The sequence below is a fragment of the Nuphar pumila genome, chromosome 2 (assembly GCF_984573655.1).
Source record: "Nuphar pumila chromosome 2, dmNupPumi1.hap1.1, whole genome shotgun sequence".
Taxonomy (NCBI): domain Eukaryota; kingdom Viridiplantae; phylum Streptophyta; class Magnoliopsida; order Nymphaeales; family Nymphaeaceae; genus Nuphar; species Nuphar pumila.
Window position 1 is genome coordinate 2,704,154 of NC_143250.1, and position 22,594 is coordinate 2,726,747.

Genomic DNA, 22,594 nt, shown 5'->3' on the forward strand with positions numbered 1-22,594 from the left:
TGATTCTTATACTTACAGGTTAATTTTCTTCTTTTCCGCATCTCACAAGATAAAATCTAGAAAAAGAAAAGGACATGTATAATCTACGGACTACAACAGTGAATATGGTGTCCATTGTAATGACTCCATATCTTAACTCATGAGGCTTTAATTGTACCCCTGACATTGTTACTTTGTATTTTTTCCTTGATTACTGGAGAAGTTTGAAATAGAATCCCATTTGGTTCTTGAAATGAGTGTGCTTTTAGGAGGATAAATAAAGGGGAAGAAAGACTATCCTTGTAAATGTTCTGTTAGAAAGCCAAAATTAGTTCAACTTTGGTAGGTGTTCATTTTGGGTGTAACTCATATAGTTGGTTGTTGCATATTAAACTTGCTTGAAATTTCCTAATCTTGTGATTTTATTTGGAGTTGCAAAATCTCTCATTTTCAAAACTCTTAGTCTTTTATTGAGGAACATTGGTTGCCTGTCAGGTTTAAACACTTTTACATTTTACTCAAGGACCACATATATAAGAGGGATGTGCTTTGTTCTTCTTTTGGCTCTTGTTTCACATAAAATATCTTGAATCATTGCTTATTGGCAGTCATGCAATTTCTGTTCTTGGTATACACAATTATTGGGCATTTTATGTGTTAACAAGCAGCAACAAGGAATCATGGCTGTTAATCCTCCTGGGAGCCACTTATATACTGTCTTAGGCAGAATTGTGTTTTTTCGCTCTTTTTATCCTTGTGACATGGCAGACCCTGATTTAGGCTAAATATTTTTTTGAAGATAAGAAACCCTGGCCGAAGCAAGTAAAACCGCGGTGGGGCCCTACAACCAACCTGCCTTAATCGCCCACCTTTGAAAGCTCCGGACACACTCGTGCACCAGCAGGGTTTGATCAGGTGTCTTCATCTCAACACCCTCACAACCACCCCACTAGCCGCCACTTGGGCAGGCTAAATATTTAATTGATTATGTTTATATAGTTTTAAGGAGGCCATAAACCAAGAACTAACTTGTTTCTGCATGAATTTCATCTAAAGTTAGGATACATTATTGACATGAACAGCAGAAAGCTTCAAGATGCATGCCATATGTTTGGATTACTAACAGCACAACAAACGCATATTCAGTGCCTAGAAACAATTCATTAAGCTCCATTAGCACATGGATCACCAGTTCAGGGTTTCTTTAATCATGCTTCATTTTGAAGATCGATAATGGTTGTTAATCACATTGGCTGCTCGATCATGATCCGCAAATACCATTAGCAAACACAGTAGTTACATTATGACCTGCTAAAACTCAAATGGAACAAGCATGAGTAATCATTATTGCACGCACACATGCACTTATTTTTTTATTTTTTTTTTGGAGAGAACGCTTCCATCCCTTGAACCTGTTTGCTCTTGCTAATTCAGTTTGTTCCTTATTTCTTGAAAATTTTGGGATTTCAGAGTTTAGCTTTGGTGGGCTTGTCAGCCAAAAAGGTGAAAATGTGCAGTACCACTAAATCATGTGTATTCATTATCATTAGGATAGTGAATAACACATTTGTTGAAATGTGTTCATACAAATTTTTTCTATTAAATTCTTGTTTTACAGAAGTTGGACCAAGGCTTGTTTTCCTATGACATAAAACATTACCAAGTTCAAATATTCCACCATTTTTCTGTCATCCTATTATACATGGGGCTTAATCCTGTCTGGCCAAATGATCTTGGATCTTAAGGCTTGTTTGGCTATGACATAAAACATGACTCGCATGTTCCATCATTTTTCTGTCATCCTATAAAGAGAGGGTCTAATCCTGTTTGGCTAGATGGTCTTGGACCTTAAGGCCAAAGCCCCTGCTTGCCAACCAAAAGAAGAAGAATAAACAACAGGGTTTAAAATACACATGGATGGTTGACCATTCACACATGGCCAAAATCAACGTGTGGGAACACAATTAGAATCCCTTGATTTCTTAAAACCATCTGCAAATTAATGGAAGCAAACAAGTCTTTTCCATTTTAGTACGTTCAGGTCTACTACTCAACAAGGCATGACAAAGCACACAGAGATTTTGCAGAGAAAGATTGATGTCATGAAGCTTCCTATGAGTGGACGATGCCATCTGGAAGTCATCGTCCAAGCAAATTTGGAAAAGATTCTGTGGTCAAAGAAAATGAAAATTGATGAGATACATATCCATTGTTGAAAAGATTCTTTTGTTAAATAAATGCCTTAGGGTTTTAGATAAGGTTAAGTTACAGTTGTCACTTCCACAAAATACAATATCTCTCTCTCTTATTTTGAGAAAGAAATCTTGGTGCACGTGTAGCAACAAAAGGTAGTCTGTATTCCTCAAACATGAGGGAGTGGTGCCAACTGGAGGTGGGCACTGGTCCCAGCCTGGGCCAGTATAATTGGCTTTGGCTAGGCCCGAACCTGGCCTGAAGTGGTGTTGGATCCAAAGAATGGATTTAAGTGCTGGATTCAAACTAATGGTCATTGGGTCTCATAAGAATCCAATGAACCATTAAGTTAGTGGGCCCTTGGAATGTATTTGTGGGTGATGGTTATTGGGTAGTAGGACATGGGGAAAGGGTGCCTGGCCCGAAGGCAACACCAAGAGGAGCAAATTTATTAAGCTCATGTTGTGCGTAATGCTCTCCTGCAGCAAGTCATTTACATCCTAAAAAACTCAGTTTGAGGTACCATCTTGTGCCATCAGAGCCATTCGATTCACCACCTCCCATGACCCCACTGTCACCACCACTGCTAGGTCGTTTGTAAGGATTTTCTGCAAAATGTCGTTCAACACCAAAAAAGGCGAAAAGGTGACGGCGGCACAGACGTGGCCGCCGGAAGTCGGCCGCATCAAACGGGGACGTAGTCGGTGATTAAAAAAAGAAACTTACATCCCAAGTCTGTTGCGTCTCTCTCGCCTGCGACCAGGGTTTGGCTGTTATTGTGGGGTCATCTCCGGTGATCTCTCTCTCTCTCTCTCTCTCTCTCTCTCTCTCTCTCTCTCTCTCCGGACCCGTTCCCCCTCCGCCCCCCTCACCGGACCCCCGACCCGGCCAACCTCCCTCTCCGGCAACCATCGCCCGACCCCGTTCCCCCTCCGCCCCCCTTCACCGGACACTCGACTCGGCCAACCTCCCTCTCCGACGACCATCGCCCGACCCGTTCCCCCTTTCCGATCCCGTTCCCCTCCGGCGACCATTGCTCGACCCAGTTCCCTCTCCGGCGACCATCACCCGACCCCGTTCCCCCTCCGCCCCCCCTCACCGGACACCCGACCCGGCCAACCTCCCCTGCGTCTCCCGCCTCTCTCTCCCTCGACTCGCCGGCACCCCCTGTAAACCCAGGCTCCACCTCGCGCTCCCCCTACGATCTCCCTCTCTCCCTTCTTCCTCGGTTCGCCGGTCCACCGGCGCCTGCGACCCCCCCCCCGACTCTATTTTTCGGCATCAGCAACTGGCTTCCGGCGGCAGGCTCGGTCGAAGCCTGAAGAAGGCATCATAGACTGTGTTTCCGACGGCAGGCTTGAGGCTCGACCGCACTGTTCGCTCTGTCCCCCCCCCCCCCCCTCTGTATCGAACCCGTGGGGCGCGTCGGTCCCCGTCGAAAAGCATGGAGGGTTTTGGCCACCGGTGCCAAGGATTCTGAGTTCCAACGGTGAGTGATGCTGCTGCTGCCCTCACTCTCTCCCTCTCTAGGGGGCGTGTCGGACACCGTTGAAGGCCCTAGCTTGTGCCGAGTTTCGTCGGAAGAGTCGAGCACTTCGTGGTTTCGTTGAGGGTCCACCAGCGAGCCCTCCATTTGTGCTACGCCGGTGGGGATTTGATGTTGTCCTTTCAGACTCAAATATTGGTTCTTCTCTAAGCTTTCGGAGTCCCTCCGATCTTGCTTAGATGTGGGCTCTCTTCGTATTTCGAACATTGTGAGCGATTAGGTAGGGAGCCTCTCGAAGCGTGCTCTATTAAGGCGATGCTTGTTTTGCCTTTTTTCATTTCAGGAACTTCCGGAATGGGTTGCTGATCGGGGATGGCAGCAAGTCCCATCTCCTTGGCAAAGCTCCTTCCACATTGTTCGCTCTAGATCCCAGTTGAGTCATGCGAGGCCGAGGGATTGGTGGTGTGCTGCTTGTTTCTCTAAACTTTCATAAGCACTTTGATTGTCATAAGTGTGACTCATCTTTTCTCTCTCCTCGTTACTCAATCTGAAAGCGAAGGCGATCTAGCCCTTCCAATCCCCATTCGTCAGGGTAGAATCTAGCCACTCAAGATTTTTCTGGGTTGGGGCGTTATCATGCAAGTCAGAATCCTGAACGACCTCCCCAGAAATTATCCTTCTCGCCATAGGTGCAGATTGACAATCTTCAAAAGCTGGCGAATTCATTCCATGCGATCAAGATTGGGTTTATCTGAGTCCTGGTCCGACCGCATCACTTCGGGCTTTCTTTTTCGTTAGCTGCTTTGGTTATGTTAGCCTCATCTCCGGCGTATGATGGCATCTCTCAGCCATCACAAGTTCTGTCAGGGGTGGGCCCCAAAAAATCTGGCTCTGCCATCAATGTTTCATCTCTTGGAGATGGACCGCTCATTATTTATCCTGCATGGAACTCGATGTCTGATTCTTTTGGTGTCGATTCTCGAGACGGACTAGCGGCACAGTTGGGTAGGCATGCTTATGGGGAGCATAGGACAAATTTACCATCCTCGCAATCAAAAGTTCTGCCAAGGGTGGGCCCACAAAAATTTGCCTCTGCTAGCAATGTTTTCTCTACTGGAGTTCAGTCGCTCATTATTTCTCATGCTCGGGGCCCGATGTCTGCTTCTATTTGTACCTCTTCTCATTTTAGCTTGGAGGTGCAGTTGGGTACACTTGCGCGTGGTAGGCAAATGATGATTTTGCCATCGTTCCTTATTATTTTTCTCTCCAGACGCTCTGATTATTTGGTTATCAATCTTATCGTGTTTAATGCTAGAACCAACCTAGCAATCAGATGCATGGTGCTTGGCTTCTTGGTTCTGCATCCTCTTCCTGTATCGCATTATGTCTCTCAGGTTTTTTTATCTGCCAAATCTTTTGGTCTTCTGCCAAACAGTGTCTCATCCGGTAGTTCAGCATGGGGTCAGGGTAGCCACCTGTTTATGCCTTTACTTCAGCAATGTCCCACTTCGCAACCCCTGGGAGTCGAGATTGTCGATGCAGCTAAGTTGCTGGATATCTCTCTCTCCTCTTTGCAGCTGCAAGCTATAGCCGTTGATATGAATTCTACGATTTTAGCTATCCTTGCTATTATTTGGGACTCTCTCTGCCACTCTGGTGGAGCAGATGGGCATTTTCAATGGTCACTCAAGACCGTTTGTTAGTGCCGGGGGTGTTCAACAAATCATAAATGGTCAACGAAGAAGGAGGAGGCCTTCGTCAATTATTTCGGCTACCAATGCTAGGTCCCCAAGAAGGTCATCTCGGTACCACTAGCCCTCGTTTTTTCTAGATTTTGTGCCATGAAAACTGTTTGTTGGAATATTAGGGGCTTAAATTGTCTCACGAAACGCCTATTTCTAGCTAATTGGGTTAGGGAGGAGAAGTCCACCTACTTGCTTTATGTGAAACTAAAATGAAGGTCATTCCGCTCGTGGTCACCTCTAGCATTTGTCAGGGAGCTGACTATTTCTTTAAGCCTACGGTCAATCATGCCGGAGGTATCCTTATCTTGGGGAAGCAGTCTTTAAATTTATCTCAGCTGAATGTGGGTCTTTTCTCTCTGTCTGTTGCTTTCAATTTACAGGCAGTTGGTAGAAGTGTAGTGGTTTCTATTGTTTATGGCCCTAATCTCGCCACCATGAGGCACGCCTTTTGGGATGATTTAGATAGGGTAGTCATTTTCAATGAAGAGTGTCACCTTCTTATGGGGGATTTCAATTGTTTGCTATTGATTCATGACTCTAATAACCTCGTCATTCATAATCCCTCTATGCAAGGTTTCCAAGACTTTGTTCATCGACATCTCCTCTACCCTATTTCTTTAACCGAGGAGCGTTTCTCATGGTCGAATAGGCGGTCTCGCCCGTGTTGTAGGGTCCTTGACAGGGTCTTTGTCACCCCTAATTTATTAGACCTCATTCCCGACGTTAAGTGTGTGCTGCTTGCTCCCTCAATCTCAGATCATGGGCAGATCATTACTCATTGGGGGGATAACTTTCATCCCAAAAAAAGATTTGCGTTTGAAGAATGGTGGCTTCAGAAGCCAGATTTTCTCTCAGTTATTGCTAATTCTTAGAACAAACCTTCTGATGAGCATTGGGCAACGCTTCAGGTTCAAAAGAAGCTTTCTCGTCTAACTAAGGATATCAAAGCTTGGCTTCATAGTCGTAATGTGGAGAAATTTCAGCAAATGGCTGCATGAGATCATGAGATTTCTGCATTTTATCAGTCTATGTCTTCTCTTGGTTCTCTTTCTGATTTGCAACGTCTCAGTCTCCAGGCCAGGTCCTTAGAATTAACTATGCTCTTGAAAAGCTGGAGGGTCAAAGAGAAAATTCGTTGGAAGCAGAGGTCTAGGGTGAAATGGCTTGTGATTGGTGATGGCAACACTAAATTTTTTCACTCATATGCATTCCATCGTCATAGGAGGAAGGTCGTTCTTTCTATCTCCATTGAGGGTGTTTCCTATCTCAATCAGTATGTTAATTCGACAATCTCGCTATATTTTAAGGCTTTATATTCTGTTTCGTTAACTACAGAGGGTGTCTTTGGTAATGTCCTAGTTGGGTCAATTCAGCATGAGCAAGCCAAATCTATGCAAAGGAGGTTCTCTGAAGATGAGATTTTTAGGGCCATTAAGGATCTGTTGGGTTGGAAAGCGCCCGTCATTGACGGGTTTCATGTCAACTTTTTTAGAATCTTTTGGGACTATTAAATCGGATGTGGTGAGCATGTTTGATGAGTTTTATCGTAACTCCAGACTACCTTATCATTTTCATGTAGCTATTATTTTGCTCATTCTGAAAGATGATGAGGCCACTGATATTTCTCGGTTCCTCCCAATCTCAGTTATGAATGCTCTCTATCGAATGTTTGCCAAGGTTTTGGCAAATAAGCTAAAATCAGTGGCTCACCAGATTTTTTCAGACTCTCAGTTCGCCTTCATCCGTAATAAGAGGGTTCAACACTTGTTCATCATGGTGTCCGAGGTTGTTCATTCCTTGCAGCATAGCGGTCAACCTTATTTTGTCCTTAAATTAGACTTTCATAAAGCTTTTGATTCCTTGCATTGGCCCTTCTTATTTCAAATGTTAGCAAATTTCGGTATTGGTCGTCATTTTTTTGGTTGGGTGAGGGAGCTGGTCTCAAATGCCCAGGCCATGTTAAATATCAATGGTGTTAGAGGAGACCAGTTCAAGCTAGGGTGGGGTCTGCGGTAAGGGTGCCCCCTCTCGCCTTTGTTGTTCAATGCGGTTGTTGAGGGTCTTCTGGTCTTGCTTAAGTGGGCTGCGGTATTGCGTTTCATTGATCCTTTGCAGGTTTCGGACTTCCCTGGTCATATTCTTACTTATGTTGATGATATGATCATTTTTTGTCATGCAAATGTTCAATAGATGCTTAGGTTCAAGCTTATCCTTCAGTTCTTCCTCTCTCTATCCGAGCTTTCTCTAAATGAGACCAAATGCTCTCTTACCATGTTCAATGTTCAGTTCAATATGCTTGCAGCTGGGAGGAGAATTTTTAATTGCACTATTTCTGACATGTCTATAATGTACCTGGGGTTGCCGTTACAAGTGAAGCACCTCTCTTCTATTGCATGGTCTCCGATGCTTCAAAAAGTGAAGCGCAAATTACTTTCATGGCAGTCGTCTTATCTCTCCATCGATGGCCTTCTGACTTTAGTCAGACATGTTCTTTCCACTATTCCAGAATTTTTCATGTCTATGTTTGTGATGTTTGTGGGAGTAGAGAAGCAACTGACACGCTTGCTGGCAGGTTTTCTATAGTTTGGGTGTCAACTCAAGGGTAAGCGTCACTTGATTGGTTGGTGTTCAGTGGTCTTACCTCGACGTATGGCTGGTCTAGGCATTCCTGCGCCCAGACTGCGAAACATTGTTCTTGTCGCCAAGCAATGTTGGTTGGCCCACCAACTGGATAACCCTTGTGTTTGTTTGCTTCTTGCTAAATATGGGGCTCCTGCTCTTATCTCGGTTTATCTAGGAACCCGAGGTTTGTCATCCTCACACTTGCGTAAATCGTGGTTGAGGGCTTTAGCCTTCTTCAGAGACCATTTTGAGGACTCCAAAAATTTTGGTCAGTGGTTGTAGTGGGTGCTAGCGCCAAGCGGAGAGTTCCTCACCTCAAAAGTCTATAGATCGTTTCTCCCCTCGGGGGCTGATTGGTTGCCCGAGAATGTGCTTTGGGCAAAGGGACCTTCTCCCTGTTCTCAAGTCCTGGCTTGGTTAATTTTGCATGATAGAATCCAGACCCACGCTAATTTAAATAAGTGGGGCATTCAACTCCCAAGTTGGTGCATGCTTTGTCAAGCTGCGGAAGAATCTATATTTCACTTGTTCTGGTCTTGCCCAATATTTGTGGAACTCTTTAGCAGGACTTGGAGGCATCCAGAAGTGTTTGTTAAGGAGGAGTCCTTTGCACTAGATCTGATCTTGGGTCTGATTTGTATTAGGCGTAGCATGAGGTGGAGGTTGATTTGGCAGACATGGTTGCTTACCTCTTGGTGGTTTGTTTGGATGACGAGAAACGATGCTTATTTTTGTCAAATTTCTGCTAACATTCATAACCTGGTGCATAAAATCTTGGTAGATGTTTATGCGATCCTGCGTATGCATCTTAGTGATCTTCCACTCCCACCTACTGACGCTCCCTCTCTTTTGCCGCCCTCTGGGCCAACAGCTTCTGCGTGAGCCCATTTTGTCTGTCTGATGTTCTTTTTCTCTTCTGCTTTCTTTTATTTGTTTTGGCTTTTGCTCTTCTTCAGTTCATGGGTTCAACATTTTGTTGATCTTCATGAGTGGTGGTAATGTTGAATTTCTTTCGGCTCTCTCTCTCTTTGGTCTCAAACATATTTCTAGATCTAACCCCCACATGGATTTCATTGTCCATTAGGCAAACCTGTCTAGGAAGTTGGTGGGGGCGTGGTGCTTGCGAAGGTCTATCGATAGGCTTGATTTGTAAGCCCTTAATCAGACCTGCCCAATGTCCACTCCTACTGCCAATACGTGGTGGATAAAGGTTTTTTTTTACTTCAAACTAAAAATACAATAAATATAATTTCCTGAACCTTGATATACTTTTAGAATATACGGTTGCGCATAACTACAACATCCACATCAGACCCATCTGCGTCAAGACCGTGGTCTGTTTACCAGTAGGTCTTAGCTGGATCTTATCCTGATCAACCAGAACCAGTAAAACCTTGTTTTTTGACACCTGTTGAATGTTTGAGGGTTGCAGTAGTCAGGATCTGAAATTCCATTTGCCAGACCCACATCCAAACTTTCTCATTTAGATTTCATTTGACAGATCCCCACAAAGTAGAAAATGAGTGATCAGATCTGGGTCTGATCGGACCCATTGGCACCCTATGGACAACCTCAAATAACACCACCTAATTTGGGTGTCACAAACTAGCCTTGCATGCATTGTTAGGCACACGGGTGAAAGAGGGCACCTGGTGTTTGGCGATCCACGTGTACGCATAGTCTCGGTATGCAATGAGTGTTGTGACGTAGCATCGTTGATATAATCCATCGTGCGAATGTTAAAAATGTCATAGTCTCGGTACAGACGAATGTAGTCGTATGCAATGAGTGTTGTGGTACAACATCTTTGACACAATTAATCATGCAGATAATAAAATAACACTTGATGTTCAGGTAGGCAATAGGCACATTTGGTAGGAGGTGTGTGTGTGGACTGATTAGTGTTGCGACCGTCAGAATGTGGCAATGACAGTGTGAATCACCATCGAGTGAAAATTGCATCGAGCGTAGTAGCATACAGTACATGTTAATATTATGTCATGTGATGGATAATGGTATAGGTGTGGATGCGAGATTGTTGATTACTGTTAGAGTCACGATTCCGAAGAACTCCACAAGAGTCCAACTGAGAGGCACGACTACTGAGAATCTTAACGAAGAGTAAGACAAAGCAAATGAGCTTTCAGAAGATCACGATATTTTGGTTGAGAGAAGAGTCCATAAGCTCAATAAAGTCCATACAGTTTGATCAAAATAAGATGATAAGGATGATCAAGTGATGACTAAGTTTAGAACTCCCTATCTTCATGTAACGTTGGCTATTTTAGACTCCCAATGTAATACATATAAAGAGAACCTAAGGAAACCTCTATTTGTGAGTTAGAATAGAGAGAGATTACCCGTGAATGTAGGTTTATACCGAACCATGTTAAATTCTTTGTACCTTTGTAATTTGTTTCTTATCGTGTGAGTGGTGGTTTTTTTATGGTATCAGAGCTTCAGGTGTTACATCGATGGCAAGCTTAACTTCATTCTCCAACAACATTCAACAACCAAAAAATGGCTTTAAATAATATCAATATGATTTTACCTCAATCAAATTTTCAATCTGATCTTCACCATTTTTTAACTACCAAACTAACGATCGATAATTATTTATTATGGGAGTCACAAGTTCTGCTTATTTTGAAATCGTACGACCTTATTGGTCTTCTTGATGGGTCAGAGTCATACCCTATGAAATTCAAGATGGATTCAGATGAAATTAATCCAAACTTCATGTTATGGCACCATCAGGATCAACTTTTACTTAGTTGGATCTTATCATCATTGTCAGAATTCATCCATACCCATATTGTGGGTCTCTCCACGTCCTATCATGTTTGGAGCTCCTTAAAACTTGATCATCGCTCCACACTATGCACCTTCTTAGGGTATAGCCCTCATCACAAGGGCCATGTATGTCTCCACATGACTACCTTCAAACTCTTTGTTTCCAGGCATGTTATTTTTTATGAATCCCGATTTCCTTTCTCCCAACCTAGCAGCCTTCCTCGATCCCCATCTCTGCTCTCTTCCTCACCTACATCAGCCCCACTTATTATCCCTCATCCTTCCTTCTCTGCTCTAGCCACACCTAGACCCATCTTGTTGTCAAACTCATTCTTCTCTAACCGACCGATTAGTATGGACCCTCATTCCTCACCCACCGATCCCATTTCTTTGGGATTCGTCCCTCCATCTCCGGTACCGATCCACACTCATCCCATGGTTACTCGCACCATGGACGACACTCGCAAACCAAAAATATTCCTTTCCACCAAACATCTTCTTTCCGTTGCTCTTCTTGCTGAATTAACACAGGATGTCAAACCCACTTACTTTACCATTGCTAACCAAGACCCTCAGTTGCGGCAAGCTATGTACTTAGAGTTTAACAGACTCATTGAGAAAGTCACATGGGTCCTTGTTCCTCCAGCTCACCATCACATTATTAGATGCAAATGGATTTATAAAATTAAACGGCAGTCTGATGACAGTTTTGAACGTTTTAAAGCTTGACTTATTGCCAAACGCTCAACAAGAAGGTATGCATTACTTTGAAACATTTAGCCCAGTGGTTAAACCCACCATTATTCGCATTATTCTTGCCCTTGTAACTGGTCACAACTGGTCGATCTGGCAACTTGATATGCAAAATGCCTTTCTTCATGGTGTTCTTAATGAAGACGTGTACATGGCTCAACCCCCAGGGTTTCAAGACCCTCGATTTTTCCACTATGTGTGCAAGTTGCACTGAAGCAAGCTCCACGTGCCTGGTCTCATCGCTTTAGTGCATTCCTTTCGACAATGGGTTTTATTGGTTCCTAGATGGACACTTCTTTATTTATTTTTTGGAAATCGTCTGTTATTATGTTCATGCTTATCTATGTGGATGACATTATTGTGACCGACAACTCTTCATCACACATTCAGTCTCTCATAGACGATATGGGGTGTGAGTTTGCTCTCAAGGATTTGGGTTCACTACATTTTTTACTCGACATCAAGGTTCATCCTCTTTCTATTGGTTTGATCCTATGCCAACGTAAGTATATTTTGGATCTATTCAATCGGTCTAACATGCTTGTGGTCAAACCCATTACTTTTCCAATGGCAACCAGTCTTATCGACCTTCAGTGGCACAACCTTTGAAGATCCCATTTTATATCGCAGCATTGTGGGAGCCTTGCAATACATCACACTAACTCAACCAGATGTATCCTTTGTAGTGAATAAGGTGTGTCAGTTCATGCATCATCTGACTCTCGATCATTGGCAAGTTGTCAAGCGTATTCTTCACTATCTCAAGTCTATGATTTCCTATGGGTTACTTATGCACCAATCCACTAATTTTGATCTCTTAGTATTCACGGATGCAGATTGGGTAGGTTGCCCTGACGAAAGAAAATCCACCAACGGGTATGCAGTGTTCATTGGCCCGAATTTAGTCTCCTTGAGCTCCAAGAAACAACACACGGTTTCCTACTGAAGCTGAGTACCATGCTCTCTCTAATTCTGCGGCTGAAGTCACATGGGTTGGATATCTTATATAGGAACTCAGTTTCACTGGTCCACCTCCTATCGTTTGGTGTGACAACATTGGTGCTACCTATCTTGCTTCTTATCTGGTGTTTCATTCACGTACAAAACATATCAAAATCGATGTTCATTTAGTTCATGACAAAGTTGCCAAGAAGAAGCTGCAAGTTGGTTATTTACATACTCATGATCAACTGGCTGGCGTGTTCACTAAACCCTTGTCGACTTAGCGATTTTTGTTTCTGCAGTTCAAACTCGATATGCGTGAAGACCCATTCGGTTTGAAGGATGTTGTTAGAGTCATGGTTTTGGAGAACTCCACAAGAGTCCCACTGAGAGGTACGACTGCTGAGAATCTTAATGAAGAGCATGATAAAGCAAATGAGCTTCCAAAAGATCATGATATTTTGGTTGAGAGAAGAGTCCATAAGCTCAATAAAATCCATATGGTTTTATCAAAACAAGATGATAATGATGATCAAGTGATGACTAAGTTAAGAACTCCCTATCCTCATGTAACATTGGCTATTTTGGACTCCCAATGTAATACACATAAAGAGAACCTAAGGGAACCTCTATTTGTGAGTTAGAATAAAGAGAGATTATCTATGGACGTAGGTTTATACCGAACCACGTTAAACTCTTTGTGCCTTTGCAATTTGTTCCTTATCGTGTGAGTAGTGGTTTGTTTTAATTACATAGGACATGGCAGCAGGTTGTATCCATTGAGCTATCGGTGACATGCCGTAGTAGCATGTCATAGAATGAGCACCAATATTATGTTGTTGTAACGATATGTGGTGGTACATATATAGTTTATTATTCTGCATTAAGTTTGGCCAACTGATTGGAAGATGCTTTGGAGGTGAGTGTAGGTTAGGGCTAATTTTGAGGGATCACCTTAGATGGTTCTAACCATGCAAAATGGCATGGGGCCGGCAAGTGAGTGCCTAAGCATAGTTAAGTGATTTGGGTAGTGTTGCTCAGTAAAACATATAACTATTAATTGGTGATCGCCTGAGTGATGCTTTCATGTGGCCACATCACTATCTTGGTAACATGACGTTGCTGTTGAATTTCGATTGTTGGTCCAGAGGTGCGTGAGCAGTTGTCTAATCAGTTGCACATGGGGGTGATGCACAATATTAATGATCGTTCGATAGTCGTAGATATGGTGATATACGAGCCATAAGGCGGTTAGGCTAGCCTGGTTGGGTTCAAGTGGCGCCGCATGAGCTTGCAAAAAATTAAACTGTGCCACTAAGCCTACCTAAATATTGGTAACTCACTCCAATGGGCATCACCTTGGAGTACGAGTCACTTCATTTGTCACTCTCTAGTCTCTAAGCAATTCCCAAACTTAAACATGAAAAGACAACAAATAATTATCATCAATACCCTACTCAGATTTAGTTTGAGTATTGGCTTCAGGACTGTCAATCTAAATAATTCTAATAGCCCATATTTCCAGATCAATGTAGGTCCAAACATCAATTTGAGTATGTTTTACTTGACCCCATATAAATTATATGACCAACAATTTAAAGGGGGCCCTACCAAAACTCTAGCTGTATGACAAAGATACAGTGAAATTTCAGAGCCTTACACACCGCGTTTTCATTACTTGCAGAACCGAATTGCATTCTGTCATCTAGCTCAGAAACAGTTGTTCACACCTTATGGTCCCCCCACACCCACCACCCAAACGTACTATATTCCCTATATAAGGATACACTCTGCTCTCTTCTTGTTTATAACATGAGCTATAGGGCCTCTGATCGTGTCCAAATGGCTTGGTGGCATCTGAGTCTCCTGGTTCTAGCACTGCTGTGTGTAGTCTCTGCAGGTGCAGACGCTCCCACGCCGAGCCCGCAGCAACTTGGTTCGAGCGACAAGGTGAGGTGGTTCAGTTTCTTCAAACACCCATATAGTGAACATGTGCAAGTTGAGCCACATGATGCAGGAGCAGCGACTAGTCGGCGACTTGGCCGTCATCATGCGGGTGATGGGTCGGTAGCGGGTGGTTGTGCAATACTCGGCGGGCTCGGTGTCGCTGCTGCAGTTGTCATATTTTGCTATATTCGGGTCACTAGAAGGCCTAACACTTGCCCATGTAGTGAAAAGTGATGACAGTGAGTTGTTGGTTCCAGTGGTAGCTTGGCTGATTGCTGGTGAGGACCACTCATTGGTATCGTGGCGGTCGGTCTCAGGATCCAATGGTGGAGAAAGTTGATCATATCAACATTTATGGGAATAGCATAATACATTGCAGTTGTATAGATTTTTTCAAATGCATTCACTTGCAAATATTGAGGGATTTTTTTAATTTCAATGTAAGCTTCAATAATCAATCAACAAGATGTAGCTCTTTAGTTTCATTTGCATCTATTTTTAGTATCTAATCTTTCTAATTTGGATGTTTCAAACATCTCTTCTTTTCTTCACAGGATGTGTGTGGAACTAGCATGAAACCTGCCAAGTTCAAGAACTCCAATGCTTCTATAGGTATAAGCAAGTTGCCTAGTTTCATCAAGAGTCCAATGAGTGTTTGAATACTTTCATAAAATATTAGGTTTAAAAAAAAATCATTTTACACAATCAGGGCTGGGCTAGGACTGGGCTTTTAATTTTAATTTTTTTTAACTGGGCCGGGAGGCAGGACTGCACCCCCCCCCCCCCCCCAAACTCCACCTATGGTGTCACCAGGTCGGATTTGGTTTGGCCAAGGTGGAACCAAACTTGGATCAGATTTTTGGGTATGGTATCGGGTCAGGACCTGGATTTAATCGGGTCTACTATAAGAGAAACCTTACCCGGAGCCGATAAAAACTACATGAATCAGACCTAGTAAAATAATAATTTTTATTAATTTTACATTGAAAATTTGTGGGTCTTAATTATCGGAACTCAGGTCGGGCTCAGGTTTGGTATAAAATTTCACAAACCATACCTGAGTCCATGTATTAATCGGACCTTCGGGTCAGTATATACCCAGGTCTTATTCAGGTCTTCTTATTTGTCACCATACCCGGACCCTTTAGGTTTGGGTCCAGGTCCTGGTAAACCGGATCTGCTGACACCCCTACTGATTTACTCATTTAGTGGGGCTGCCGACTACAGTGGACCATGGACCACATCTTTGACCAAAGTGTGATAAGAACTAGGTATGAAATAAAGAATGAACCTGATCCATCAATTAATGGTCTGGGTCGCACCAAGCCCTAATGGGCCCAGGCCGAGGCAGCCAATTTCACACCCATCAAAAAAGAGTTGAAACTGTGTCCTGTCAGATATATTATTAATGGACAAAAGATTATCCAAATCCATTCTGCAATGGAGTGGGTAAGTCAGTGTCCCACCTGATCGGCTTGGGTGGGTCCAGTTATGGGCTGCAGCACTATTGGTTAGATCTGGGTTGGGTCCATCCAAGCCATTAACAAATACACAATATGAGATCCATAACATCAATGCACCAACTTTGCTCTTTAAAATGCAAAGGAAATGGTTCCATGGCATTGTTTGTCTATTAAACTTTTAAGATCAAAGCCCCATATAATTGGTGCACTACTGCAAGAAAGAATGATCGTTCTACGGCTTCGTTTGGGAGCTGACTGTTGGAGAGGAACTGTGAAATTCCCATAGTCAATCATTGTCTGGAAGAGTGAAAAAGGTGCATTTGAGGGTGTTAAGGGTGCATTTGCTAATTGATGCCATTTCCATGGAGGTGATAGTTTACAACTACCATGCCATAGCCAAATGTCCTATAGTCTCCAATGGTCCTCCTAACTGCTACACTATGTCTCTGGTGAAACCACATTGTGGTGAATGTTTGGAAACTAATAGTTGGGATAGGAGTTTATGCATTTGAGATGGGAAGTTCAAGCAAGAGAAGGCACCAAACACTATCGGGTTTACAGGGTCCATTCGGATCCATCTTATCCTGATGGATTTCATAGTGGTCATAGCCAACTAAGCCTCGGAGGCAAGGGCGCATATCAGGTCATGCTGAACATGAGCGTTTTTGCTCATGCAGACATCGTGGCCGTCTGTTTGCATTTTGGATGAATGCCACGTGGTTTTGTTGATTTTGAGCTTTTTAAAATGCAAATCGGACGATCATGATGTCAGCATGAGAAAAAACGCGCATGTTCAGCATGACCTGATCCGCGGGGGGTAAACCCACAGAGTTTTATGTTGTCAGGACAGTGATCATAAGTACGACAGGCAAAGCCAGCCCAATTAGGCCTATGATCCTGAGGGCGGTTTCTATGTATAAAAAAAATACACATATATTAAAATCACTAAAGCTAATTCTCTCTACATAGATGAGGCAAATTAACCAATAGAATCTGATCTGGCTCATCGCGATCATCCACCAAGCAAGCAGGCAAGGTCGAGAGATCCCACGAGTAAAATAAATAAATAATAAGATCCATTAAGAAAAATTTTCATAAATCTTGCATTTTTTCGGCAAAATCTTGGCAATAAAAAATAAATTAAAAAAATTAAATTTTATATGAAAATATATTTAAAAATAAAAATCTCGTGATAAATTAATATCTGTTAAAACCATAAATATCTCAATATTTGTCACGGTTTGAAAATCTCGCAAGAAATTGCCGTTTTAAACTTTCAGGCAATTTCTCATGATATTATCACAAGATTTTTTATAAATCTCATGGTATTTATTAGAGAGGTTACCATATTGTTGATGGACAATCCGGATCTTATATAGGGACATCAACGACATTGCATGCTTTTCATGATTTGTGCCCTTAGAAAATAAGAATTCAAACCAATAAAATGTGATATTGTCCATTAGGGTTTATCATGCAATGTAACTCATTCATAGTTTCAACCATCTTTACCTTATGTGTGAGAGAGAGAGAGAGAGAGTGTCTGGCCCTGAACTTGGATGATACAGACTGCCTACCCGATCCAAAAATGGGTTCCTTTTGGGTTGGGAAGGGAGAGCAAAGACGACTCTTGAGACCTGAAGACCCTAAACCAGGAATAGATGAAGACAAATCACTCTTCTTCTTGCTATGGCCATTTTTAGCATGAAGAAACCCAGAGGGAGGTATCAACATGTCAAGTTTAGTTCAGATTCAGGTAGAACCAAACCCAAACCTGATTTGAGATGATGGTATCAGGTCTTGACCTGTGTCTAATCAGACTCACCATAAGCAAAACCATACCCGGATTCTATAATGATTCCATGAACCAGACTCGGACCATACCCAGTAAAATAATATTTTTTAATCTTTTTTACATTGAAAAATTATAGATCCTAGTCAGAACTCGGGTCAGGCACGAGTCTGATATGAATTTCACAAACCATACCCTGCTCCATATATTAATCGGACCCTTCAGGTCTGACCTAGATTTTAATTGGACCTTTTTGTTTATCACCAAACCCTGACCCTATAGGGTATGGTATGGGTCGGGTCCAGGTCAAACCTGACCATGGAGAGGGGGAAACATTGGGAAGCTTCGAAAACCTTATGTAGACAACAGAAAAAGACGTCAAACCCCCAAAAAATTATGCTCTGCCATGTGCATGGTGGGAGTATTATATCAATTTTTTTAAACATTAAAAAAAGACTTCAGCACCCAATCGATGTTGTCAGTATCAGAATCGGATCTGTATCGTTGGCCAACGATTCAGGTGTATCGGCTGATACCGATGCGCAACTCAAGTGTATCATTCTGAATTAGCTAAAAAATAATTAAAGAATATTACGTGTCAATCAGAACATGACATTTGTTAAAACCATTAAAATAATATTAAAAAATTAATTTAAGTTATTTTTTATATTTATTAAAAGTCCGATTCTGGTCAGTATCGTATAACTTTTCTGGTAATATGATACGTATCGTTCGATACGGCACACATACTGACAACTCCTACAAAATCTTACATACAAACTGAAGAAACATGATCGAAGCACTAATTTCATACCAGACCCATGCCCGACCTGAGTTCCCACTAAAATCTGCGATTTTTCAACGTAAAATATAAATTTTCTGGGCATGGTCCGGGTCTGGTTCATGTAATCCTTATAGAACCCGGATATGGTTTCTGTGGGTTTAAATGGACTCAAGTCCAGACCTGATAACAATATCTCAAATCAAATCTGAGTTTGGTCCTACCTGGGACCGAACCAAACCCGACCTGTTGACACCCCTAGTGTCGGGTGTGGTTTTTTGCAAAGCAGGTTATATGTTCCCCCCCCCCCCCCCCCCGAACAGGGAAGTTAGCTACATCTCATGATCGGGGGTCCCAAAGAGCACCACGTATGTAAGCATGTGCGTCTCGTATCCCCATGTTTGTCAGCATTAATTAGCGTTGGAGTTTGATAAGATTGCAAAGACTTAAGTACCCTTTCCTCCATTGGTGCAAAAAAAAATGGCGGTTCTTGAAAAGGAGTGGTTGTAAAGACTTAAGTGCCCCAAAGATGATTATTTAAGACTCAGTCTCTGCAATGCAGGATTATCCGAGAAAGAAATCTCCCCTGGAGGAGGCCATGAACATCAACCCTCTCACACTCTCTCTCTCTCTTCTATTTCTGCTTCTGTGCACATCCATTAGAAGATCATACATTGCTCAATCAAGCACCGACTGACCTGTACATTGACTCTTGTGAAGCCTGATTCAGAGTTTTTACCCTTACAGGAGGAGGGTTTGGGGGCTCCTCCCAGCGTGCGTATCATCATTCAACTAAATGAGTTGTAGATCCTGATTCAGAGTTTTTACCCTTACAAGAGAGGGGTAAAAACTCATCTCACTCTCTCTCCCTTCTCTCTCTACTTCTGTGCACATCCAACAAACGATCCAACATTTCTCCATCAAACACCGACTGACCTGCACACTAATTGTAGCATCGTTCAACTTGATGAGTTGTGAAGCCTGATTTAGAGTTTTTGCCCTTACAAGAGGGGGGTTTGGGGGCTCCTCCCAGCGTGGGTAGCATCATTCAACTTGAAAAGTTGTGGAGTCTGATTCAAAGTTTTTATCCATTCATATTTTAAGGCATTAGATCTCATTTTTGAACATCCACGCATGTGCAGTTTGCTTTCATCATGTTCAGTTGCTTTCTAGATTATACTTTGAATTCTTGTGCATTTTAGATCTATCGATTTGTATGTAATCAGAGTTTATTTTAATCTGAATTTTTTACTGCAACTTCATGCATATGTCTTCATGCTCTCCACCAAAAATCAGATCATTCTGAGTTTGTTTGACCCACTTTAAAAATCGAGATTCAAAACTTATTATTTTGCACCGTCAGGATTTTAGCAGAATCAGGACCAACTTGCGGAAGTGATTTCTCCTTAACCAGAGACGATCTTTCTGATCCGTAAAATGGGTTGTTTTCTAAATTGAATCTAGTTTGTTCATACTAAATTTTAGCGATTTCTATGGTGTTTTCATACCAGTTTCAGGTCAAAAACCATAACCCTGTCACCCTGTGTCATTTTAACGGCTCAAAGTTTGATCCATTTTGTTTGAATTTTATTTTCCTAATGGGAGATCATTTTTCAATTCTGTAAAATGGGTTCTCTTCGTTTATGTGTCTAGTTCATTCCTGTAAATTTTCAGAATTTTTCATGGTCAATTACTATTTTATTTTGATTAAATACCAGAACCTTGTATCCAGATTTTATAAATGTTCTAATTTTGGCCCCCATATCATGACTGTTGTAGCACTTCTTCAACAAATCGTTATTTGATTGACAATATTCTTCAGCAAATTGTTGTTATGATTTTTTTGAGTCTCTAATGAGTCCCTACTATGATTTGTAGTATTTTTGGGTCTCCAACGAGCCTCACAATGATTTATAGTGTTGTCCGATCTTTTAACTATGATTTATAGTGCTTTGGGGTCTCCAACGAGCCCCATAACGATTTGTAGTGTTTTTCGGTCTTTTAACTATGATTTATAGTGTTTTCGGGTCTCTAACGAGACCCACAGCGATTTATAGTGTTGTTGGACCTCGCTATAGCGATTTGTAGTGTTTCTCGCTAAACACTACAGCGATTTGTGATACAAATCGTTATCCGAATCAGGACCAACTTGTCAGGGTCATATCTCCCTAACCAGAGATCGGATTTCAAATCCGTAAAAAGTGGTGTCTTCGTTATGAAGTCTAGTTTATTCCTGTAAATTTTCAGAGATTTATATGGTCATTTGATACCCCATTTGGATCTAAAACCAGACCCCTATCAGTCTGTCTTATTTGAGTGACATAGGTTTTTATTTCAATTTGTAAGAGTCATATCTCCCCAACGGAAGAACATTTTTCAAATCCGTAAAAAAGGTTTTCTTCCTCTATATATCTAGTTTATATCTAAAAAGTTTTTTAACTTTTTATGCTCATTTGATATTTCAAACCTGTTAAAAATCAAGACACATAGAGAAAGTTTCAAACTTTTTAAGTTTTATAACATTTTATAACATGTCTCAGTTTTTAACAGGTTTGAAATATCAAATGAGCATAAAAAGTTAAAAAACTTTTCAGATATAAACTAGATACATAGAGGAAGAAAACCCTTTTTACGAATTTGAAAAATGATCTTCCGTTGGGGAGATATGACTCTTACAAAATGAAATAAAAACTTATGTCACTCAAATAAGACAGACTGATAGGGGTCTAGTTTTAGATCCAAATGGGGTATCAAATGACCATAGAAATCGCTGAAAATTTACAGTAATAAACTAGACTTCATAACAAAGACACCACTTTTTACAGATTTGAAATCTGATCTCTGGTTAGGGAGATATGACCCTGACAAGTTGGTCCTGATTCGGATAGCGATTTGTATCACAAATCGCTGTAGTGTTTAGCGAGAAACACTACAAATCGCTATAGCGAGGTCTAGCAACACTATAAATCGATGTGGGTCTCGTTAAAGACCCAAAAATACTATAAATCATAGTTAAAAGACCGAAAAACACTACAAACCATTGTGGCGCTCGTTGGAGACCCCAAATCACTATAAATCATAGTTAAAAGATCGGACAACACTATAAATCATTGTGAGGCTCGTTGGAGACCCAAAAATACTATAAATCATAGTAGGGACTCATTAGAGACTCAAAAAAATTATAACAACAATTTGCTAAACACTACATTGATTTGTAGTGTTTCTCGCTAAACACTACAGCGATTTGTGATACAAATCGCTATCCGAATTAGGACCAACTTGTGAGGGCCATATCTCCCTAACCAGAGATCAGATTTCAAATCCGTAAAAAGTGGTGTCTTCGTTATGAAGTCTAGTTTATTCCTATGAATTTTCAGCGATTTATATGGTTATTTGATACCCTATTTGGATCTAAAACCAGACCCCTATTAGTCTGTCTTATTTGAGTGACATAGGTTTTTATTTCATTTTGTAAGAGTCATATCTCCCCAACGGAAGATCATTTTCCAAATCCGTAAAAAGGGTTTTCTTCCTCTATGTGTCTAGTTTATATCTGGAAAGTTTTATAACTTTTTATGCTCATTTGATATTTCAAACTTGTTAAAAATCGAGACACATAGAGGAAGTTTCAAACTTTTTAAGTTTTATAATATTTTATAACATGTCTCGGTTTTTAACAGGTTTGAAATATCAAATGAGCATAAAAAGTTAAAAAACTTTTTAGATATAAACTAGATATATAGAGGAAGAAAACCTTTTTTACGGATTTGAAAAATGTTCTTCCGTTGGGGAGATATGACTCTTACAAATTGAAATAAAAACCTATGTCACTCAAATAAGACAGACTGATAGGGGTCTGGTTTTAGATCCAAATGGGGTATCAAATGACCATATAAATCTCTGAAAATTTACAGGAATAAACTAGACTTCATAACGAAGACACCACTTTTTACGGATTTGAAATCCGATCTCTGGTTAGGGAGATATGACCCTGACAAGTTGGTCCTGATTCGGATAACGATTTGTATCACAAATCGCTGTAGTGTTTAGCGAGAAACACTACAAATCGCTATAGCGAGGTCCAACAACACTATAAAT